The following is a 9,723-nucleotide window of genomic DNA, read 5'->3' as shown; positions in this document are numbered from 1 at the left end:
GGCAAAGGGCCGTCCAGCATGGCATGCCCGCATCAAGGAAGGCACTGTGCTCTATGAGTGAAGCAGAATTGCAGTAGCTCAAAAGAAACATAAGATGCACAAATTTAGAGACATCTCCACTCCAAATGTTCATATGGACTATTTGTGCCCAACCTGTGGTAGAGGATTCTGAGCTTGTATTGGTGTGATCAGCCACAGTTGGACACACTGTACCTTTACTCCAACATAATGATGTCATTTTGGTATTCTTCTAGAATCAAGGATAACAACCAAGCAACCAACCATGGAGAACATATTTCCACATTAGCCATGTTATGGGGGGAAGGGAAGCAAGGAGAGAGAGAAGAGAGAGAGAGAGAGAGAGAGAGAGAGAGAGAGAGAGAGAGAGAGAGAGAGAGAGAGAGAGAGAGAGAGAGCGCTAGAATGTTATATTTCAGTTTGCATCCTGAGTGCATTAGTTCCCTCCCTGGAAGTGGATAGCATTTTTCATTGAGTCCTCTGAAATTGTCTTGGATGAAATTGTTTGGATGAGAATACATAAGTCTTTCACAGTGGATTATCATTCTCTTTGACTCACTTCATTTTGATTAGCTCAGGAGTCTTTTCTGGTGTTTCTGAAACCATTCCCTTCATTATTTCTTACAGAAAATGATATTTTATCACGATCATGTAGTAATAATAGAGATAAATATTTGTATAGCACCTACTACAGACCAGCCATTGTGCTAAGCACTTTACAATATTATCTCATTTGAGCCTCAAAACAACCTCAAAACAACTGTTATCCTTATTTTACATGTGAGAAAACTGAGGTTGACAGTGATCAAGCTATTTGCCCAGAATTACACAGTTAATGAGCATCTGAGGTCATATTTAAACTCTGGTCTTCCTGACTCCAGGCCTGAAACTCTAACCCCTGTGTCACACAGATGCCTTAGCTTCAACCATTTCTCAATTGATTCTATCAGTTTCCAATTTTTTGCCACCAGAAAAAGAACTGCTTTCCTTTTTCTTTCATCTCTTTAGGCTACAGACCTAGTAGTGGTATTGATGGGTCAAAGGGTATTCATTTTTATAGCCCTTTTGGTGTAGTTCTAGAGAGAATGGTTGGACCATTTCACAGATCCTCCAACAGTGTATTTATTGTACCTATTACTCCTAGCATCTGTCATGTTCCTTTTCTGCCACCCTAGCCAATCCGATGTGTACGAGACGGTACCTTAGAGTTGCTTAAATTTGCATTTGTCTAATTATTAAGGATTTAGAACTTTTTTCCTATCACTATTGATAGCTTTGATTTCTTTCTCTGAAAATGGCTTGTCTATATCCTTTGATGATTTGTCATTTGGAAAATGGTTCTTATTTTTATGAATTTGACCCAGTTCCTTATGTGTTTGGGAAATGAGATCTTTATCAGAGAAACTTGTTGTAAAGTCCCCTTTCTCTCAATTTCCTGCTTTTCTTTTAATTTTGGGTGCATTGGTTTTATTAGTGCAAATTTTAAAAAAATAAATATAATCAAAATTATCTGTCTTTTACCTACCACCTGTGATTCTCTCTATATTTTGTTTGGTCATGAACTCTTCCCACATCCATAGATCTGATAAGTAATTTTTTCCCATGCTCCCCTAATTTGCTTCTCATGTCATCCTTTAGGTCTAGATCATATATTCATTTTGAGCTTATCTTGGTATATGGTGAGATAGTGATCTGTGCCTAGTTTCTGCCATATTGATTTCTAGTTTTCCCAATTAGTTTTTGTCAAAATGTGAGTTCTTGCCTAATATTTTGGGTTAGGGTTTTTATTTTGGGTTTCTCAAACATGAAATTACTGTGATCATTTACTTCTTATATTGTGTACCAAATCTATTCCATCAATCAACTACTCCATTTCTTATCCAGTACCAGATTGTTAGATGGATAATATACTTTGCAGTCAAAGGTGGAGAAACTCTATACAGTCAGTTAGAACAAGACCTGGAGCTGACTATGTCTTGGATCATTCTTACTGAAAAATTCAGACTTAAGTTGGAGAAAATAGAGAAAACCATCTGACTATATAGGTATAACCGAAATAACATCGTTTATGAATATGAAGTGGAAGGTGTGAATATATTTAAAGGATTAGATGTGGTAGAGTGCCTGAAGAACTATAGACAGAGGTTTGTAATATTGTACAGGAGATAGCAACAAAAAAAAATCCCAAAGGAAAAATAAATAACAAAATGGCTGTCTGATGAGGCTTTATAAATAGCTAAGGAAAGAAGGAAAGTGCAAGGCAAAGGAAAAAGTAAAAAAAAAATAAACACAACTGAATTCAGAATTCCAGAGTATAGCAAGGAGAGATAAGAAGATTTTCTTAAATGAACCATGCAAAGAAATATTAGAAAAACAATAGAATGGAAAAGACAAGAAATCTCTTTGAGAAAATTAGAGATATCTGAAGAACATTTCATGCCAAAATGGGCATAGTAAAAGGCAAAAATGGTAGGGACTTAATGGAAGTAAAAGGTAATAAGAAGAGGCTGCAAAGATATGCAGAAGGGATATATAGGAACAATCTTAACATCACTGATAACTCACAATGCTATGGATAATACTGATCTAGAGCCAGACACCCTAACCATTGAAGTTAATGGACCTGAGGGAGCATTGATAACAATAAGTCTAGTGAACATGTCAGAATTCCAGCTGAGCTATTTGAAATTCTAAGAGATGACATGTTAAAGTGCTTCACTCAATATGCTGAAAAATTTGGAAAATCCAATAGCAGCCACTGGACGAGAAAAGATCAATTTACCTCCCTATCCTAAAGAAGGGCAACACTGAAGAATGTTCAAATTACAGAACATTTGTGCTCATTTTACATGCCAACCAGGTTAAGGCTTAAGATTCTGCAAGCTAGGCCAGCAATATATGAATTCAGAATTACCAGAAGAGGAGGCTGGTTTTTGAAGAAGCAGAGGAACTAGAGACCAAATTATTAACATTTTCTGGATTATGGAGAAATGAAGGGAGAAAAAAAATCTACTTCTGCTTCATTGACTACATGAAAGCCTTTGACTGTGTGGATCACAACAAAATGTGGCAAGTCCTCAAAGAGATTGGAGTACCAGATCATTTAACTTGTCTCCTGAGGAACCTGGATGTAGATCAAGAAGCAACAGTTAGAAATAAACATGGAATGGCTAAATGGCTTAAGACTGGGAAAGGAGTATGAGAAGTCTATATGTTGCCACCTTATTAACTTAATGTATACAGAGTACATCGTGCAAAATGCCAGGCTAGGGGAATCAAAAGCTGGAATTAAGGTTACCAGGAGGAATATTAATAATCTTAGATATTCACATGATACCACTCTCATGGCAGAAAGTGAAGAATTAGGGTGAAAGAAGAAAATATAAAAAACTGACGAGGCTTAACATAAGCTTCTCCTCCCACCAAACAAAACAAAACAAAAAACAAACTAACTAACTGGTCTTATCACTTCCTGGCAAATAGAGGGAAAAGAAATGGAACCAACGCTGAATTTAACATTCTTGGTTTCAAAGATCACTGTCAGCAGTGACTGCAGCCATGAAATTAAAAGATGCATCTTCCTTGGCAGGAAACCTCTAGCAAATCTGGACAGCATACTAAAAAGCAGAGTTAGCACCTTGCTGACAAAGGTCTGCATAGTCAAAGCTATGGTCTTTGCAGTACCAAGGTATGACTGTGAAAACCGGACTGTAGGGAAGGCTGAGCACGGGAGAATCAATGCTTTTAAATAGTGGTGTTGGAGAAGACTTTTGAGAGTCCCTTGGACAGCAAGGGGATCAAATCAGTCAATACCTAAAGGAAAAATTCAAACTATTCATTGGAAGGACAAATACTGGAGCTGAAACTTAAATTCTTTGACCACATAATAGGAAGACAGGACTCAATGAAAAAAAAAAACCCTGATGTTGGAAAAGATTGAAGACAAAAGGAGAAGGGGATGGCAGAGGATGAGATGGATAGATAGTGTCATGGAAGCAATCAACATGAGCTTGGACAGATTTTGGGAGATAGTGGAGGATAGAAGAGCCTGGGAGTTTTGGTCCATGAGTCAGGAAGAGGTGAACATGACTGAATGACTGACAACCAGATCATTTTGATGATTATCACTTTGTAGTATAGTTTGAGATCTGCTACTGAATTTTAAAATATTTTTGACCTTAAGCATTTAATGCTATCTCACTTAGAAGCTCACTTAAGCATTTTCCTGTGCTTGAACAGCTCAAGAACATACATGCAGTATCATCAAGGCTAAATGGCATTCAACAACCATGAAGAATGTCTCTAATCAAATAACTTGCATTACTCCAAACTTCATCATAAATCTGATGCAAATGCTTCTTTTCAGTAATGCCTTGACTCCTGGTCAGCATAAAGATTCGGGTCAGATGACGCTATGTTGATGAGACAAATCCATTGGCCTTAGTTAAGATTTTGTGTTCTCCAGAAAGCCTACTCTGCTGTCCTTTCATGGCATGGACAGAGCCCTGGATTCTTGGAAGTAAAGGGCAAGACAGTAAACTTTGGAAAGCTCTGGAAATTTCTATCAGGCTGCAGTCTCTGAATATGGCTCTGGCAATTGACTGCATTTATTTATTTATTTTTCTGTGGACCAGCCTAGCTATTAGCAAGCAGGTTCAACACAAGTAAGATACCATTTGAGGATGAATTTCTTAGCCATGGTAAGCCATGAAAAAAAAGAAAATTTTGAAAAGACTTTTAATCTTATATAGTCTCTTTGGCTTCAGCATTGTGGCAGAAAGGGGGGCTCATCTAGTTTTTAAACATTCAACAAATTACCTTTTAATTGATTATTGGTATTTTGTGATCCTTTTCCAGTGACCAAATGGACATGCAACCCAAAGTATAAGGAGAGAACTTGAGTCTTATTGATTTTCACATCCCTTCACATCTCAAGTCAGAAGAAAGGAGCTGCAACCAAATGGAAGAATGATCCACAGAGATAAAGATAGGAGTTGGCATACTGGACTTTATCATATGCCCAAAGGCACCAAGAAACATGATTTTATTGAATATTATAATGGACTTGATAAGTACTTGCAAGAAGAGTACCACGAATAGTAGTAATGAGCTACAGAACACAACTGTCTCTGAAGAACTGAAAATTGATATCACATAAAGGATGCTGGAGAGGTTCACAGTGGATACAAGCAGGCTACAGCATATAACCAATGAAAAACTGTGATGAAAAATAGGAGATGATGTCATCAGGGAAATGTGTAATACTATCTTGGCCACACTTCCTCTAAATATCACCTAGCAGATTAGGACACTGGAGACAGATCCCTGGTGGTTTCAGGTGATGGTCTCTCAGCATTCCCTTTCTCTCTCTCTCTCTCTCTCTCTCACTCAGTTTTACTTTTTTAGTCAATAAAAATTTTCTTTCCCTCCCACCTCTCCTTTCCCCGTTGGGAAAAGAAAAAAGAAAACCCTTGTCACAAATATGTACAGTTGGGGAGGGGAACAAATGCCTTCCTTGGTCATGTTTTACATATATAGTATTTTATTTTTCCAATTGTATGTGTGTGTGTGTGTATATATATACATACAATACACACACACATATATATATAGTTTTCAACACTCATTTTTTAAATAAGATCTTGAGTTTCAATTTTTTTTCTTCCTGTCTTTTCACCTCTCCCCTCTGCAAGATAGCAAGTAATTTGATATAGGTTATACACGTACAATCATAACAAACATATTTCCATATTAGTCATGTTGTGAAAGAAGAATTAGAGCAAAAGGGGAAAACTACAAGACATTTAAAAAAAACCAAAAAAGTGGAAATGGTATACTTTGATCTCATTCAGATTTCATAGTTCTTTCTCTGGATATGGATATCATTTTCTATCATGAGTCTTTTGTAATTGTCTTAGATTTTTGCATTGCTGAGAACTGTCTATCAAAATTAGTCATTGCACAATGTTGCTGTTACTGTGTATGGTCTTCTCCTGGTTCTGCTTACTTCACTAAGCATCAGTTCATGTAAGTCTTTCCAGGTTTTTCTGAAGTCTGCCTGCTCATCAGTTCTTATGGAGCAATAATATTCAATTATATTATATACCACAACTTGTTTACCCATTCCCCAATTGATGAGCATTCCCTCAGTTTCCAGTTCTTTGCCACCATAAAAACAGTTGTTTTAAATTTTTGTACATGTGGGTCCTTTCCCCTTTTTTGTGATCTCTTTGGAATATAGACCTACTAGAGGTATTGTTGGATTGAATGGTATGAACGGTTTTTTAGCCCTTTGGGCATAGTTCCAAGGAATGGTTGGATCAGTTCACAACTTCACCAACAATGCATCAGCGCCCCAATTTTCCCACATATTCTCCAACATTTATCATTTTGCTTTTCTGTCAAGGTGATTTACGTGAGGTGATACCTCAGAGTTGTTTTAATTCCTCTAGGCATTTTTGCCTTCTTGGAATTGTGGGAGGAGTTTGATGTGACTCATCAGCTAATTTCTGCCATTCTAAGGGAATATAGGAAAAAGAGAAATTGAGAATACACAAGGGAGGAAGCTACACGGACACTACAGCAATGAAGACTGGCTGTGTAGGAATCTCATAAAGGAAGTGGCAGATGGGATGAAGACAAGATACCACTGCCATGGAAGAACTGAGATGGTAAACCATATCTGGTGCGTGTTTTTAAATTTTTCCCCACTTTCGTCCTCGAGGACTTAAAGCTTATGCTTTGGTGGAAGTTTACCTTTGTTCCTTAAACATTTGTTTGCCCTTTGGTATTTTAATCTGTCCAAAATCAGAAAAGTGTGATAAGGTCGTTACTGGCTGCATTGCATTTTATTGTTAAAATGAAGCTTTTGAGAGAAGGTAACTGGAATAGGAGAAAGAAAGAGTTGTGGTATTTTGCCCAAGCATAATTTCTGTCTGGGGGCTCCGAGTTATAAAAAGACCTATTGATTCGTTTGTACAATTTCCCAAGGCAAGCAGACTATTTTTACTAGAATTTTTCTAGGCAAATGTGTTGAAAGTGGTGACTGTGATTAATTAACTGCCTGAGCTATCATTGAAGTGGGAAGCCACTATTTACCCTCATTTTTTGTGGTCTTGATTTGCTAACAAAGACAGTTCCAAAAATGGACAAGCCAAAGGAATGAACTGACAAAGAAGTCATAACCAAAAGGCAATAGCCTGGTCCCCCAAAAGTGGGTCATATGTCATTAACTGAAAACTGCCAGCTAACAAGCTCTACATAGCACTATATTATTAAAGATGTATGATAGGAAGAGAAAAAAGGTTGAATATGCTGCAAGGGAGATGGATATTAACTGAATGCTCCACTGGTATCCTAAAGATATTAGGAGAATTTAACAAAGCACTCAGTATGTTGGGTGGATCCCTGGTGTTAAACTTAGGAGGTAGATGAACATGGACAAGAGTTGCATAGGTGGGCAGGTCTGAATAGATTTCAATCTGCATAGATGGAGAGTAATCTAATCAGTAAATCACTGATCCATGAGAATATTAGAGAGTAAGATGGTGACTCATCAGAAAACAATTTAATTCTGTAAACCTAATCCTATGTGCCAGGTCTGAAGAACTGACAATGAATATCACCTTAAAGAAAATAGAGGAAGACCTCATCAGTGAGAACAGACTGCACTGCATTGCAGATGAGGAATTAGGAAGAAGCAGAGTAAATGATGTCATCAAAGGAATACATGAATGAGAAAGAAGGGCTGGCCACAGGGGGAAAAAGCAAGCGGACACTAAGGGTGGCCTGTGTGCTCCACTGGTGTCTTCAAAAGATCAACAGAAAGCATGGAAATCTTCTGGGACTTTGGACAGTTTGTGTGAGGGATGTGGATATGAATTGAATAGAATAGGCAGGTGTAGATGGGTTTTGATTTTCTTTATTTGAGAGAATGCCTGAATTGATGAAGTCACAGATGCATTTGAGTATGTGCATGGCTCATTAGAACAAAAAGTCCCTAAGGCAGGGACTATTTTATTTTAGTCTTTGTATGCCCATTGCTGGGCACAGCATCTGGCACACAGTATGTGTTCATCCTTCATTGCCGAAGAAGACTATGCCATTGGAGAAATAATGACATGACTTGCACTTGACTTTGTTTTGAGTGAGAGAGGGCTGTGCAGGTCACCAGCCTCACTTCTCCTCCAGAGCCATCTAAATCCAGTGACTAGATATTCATCAGGATGACTGGAGATGACCCAGGATGAGGCAGTTGGGGTTAAGTGACTTGCCTAAGGTGACACAGCTAGTGAGTGTCAAGTGTCTGAGGTGAGATTTGAACTTGGGTCCTTGTGACTCCTGCACTGGTGCTCTATCCACTGCACCACCTCGCTGCCCCATAAACATTTTACTGACACACAGTAAACATTTAATAAATGCTAGTTAATTTGAAGATAATTGCTGTCTTTCCAAAATGATACATAGGATTTCCCAGCTAAGGAAATTCCCCGCCCCCCCCCCCCAGATTTGATCAAGAATTTAAATTAATAGAAACTGAAACAATGGAAGAGATTTCATGCAAAGGATTGGGGATAGTTTTCTTCACTGCGATAATAGATACAAAATTATAATATTTTAGAGATGAGAAAACTAAGACCCAGTATTTGCCATCCAAGGTCAAAACAAGAGGAACTGAACTTACATTGAAACAGGAGGCACTTGGGAAGAGACAAGGAAAACTTGACTAAAAAGGGTGGAATACATTCGTGGGGAATAGTGTGAATTCTCCCTATGTACCCTGAGAATAAGCATCCTTCTCTTTGGAATAAATTGAAAGCTGAACTAGTTGACAATGATCCAAACAAATGACCTCTCCCAGTCCCATCCTGCCCTTTCTCCAGTGATGGAGATTGAATGGAAGAGAAGGTTAAGTAGAGTAGTTTTTCATCATTAAATAACCACTGCCCACAGAAACTTAAAACTCCGTAAGACACCAGCAACTCTAGGATCGAAGAGCCTGCGACAGAGAGAAGTAAGCAGAATCGGGGGAGCAGTCTGTACTGCTGGTGTCCAACTCAAATAGAAACGGGGCCACAACCATATGGGAGAATCCCTTCGGCAACACATTGGCTTAGAAGATGGCACACTATCATCATCTGTTTTATTGCACTTTTATTTATTTTGTTAAATACTTCTCAATTACATTTTAATTTGGTTCAGGAAGCACTCTGGAGGGTTGTGGCCTCCCTGCAGTTTTAGGCTGTGCAGTTGATATCAACCACATTGTAAAGCCAAAAACCCATGGAAAGACTTGAGAAGCCAGATCAACACAATGGCCAACCACAATTTCTGAGGACTTGGTGAAAGATGCTCCTATATATGGAAAACATGACCAAGGAGGGTATTTGGTTCCCTCCCTATCTGCATATTTGTGACAAAAGTTGTCTTTTCCTTTTCCCAATGGGGAAGGGAGAGGTTGGAGGGAAAGAAAACAGATTTTTGTTAATTGAAAAAAATAAAGCTGAGAGAGAGAAAAGAGGAGGGAGAGGAGGGAGAGAGAAAGAGACAGACAGATAGACAGACACACTCACAGTTACTCACTGTCCCCAGTTCTAAATTGAAATACCTCCTCTCTCCCAGTCTCTAGAGCAAATAATGAGCACAGTTCACAATGACTAAAAATAAACTAATTAGTTGGGAAAGAAATTTCAAGAAGAGAAATTA

This window comes from Notamacropus eugenii, chromosome 7 (genome assembly GCF_028372415.1).
Source record: "Notamacropus eugenii isolate mMacEug1 chromosome 7, mMacEug1.pri_v2, whole genome shotgun sequence".
Classification (NCBI taxonomy): Eukaryota; Metazoa; Chordata; class Mammalia; order Diprotodontia; family Macropodidae; genus Notamacropus; species Notamacropus eugenii.
The sequence above is the reverse complement of the archived record's forward strand: the minus strand, read 5'-3'. Positions refer to the sequence as shown.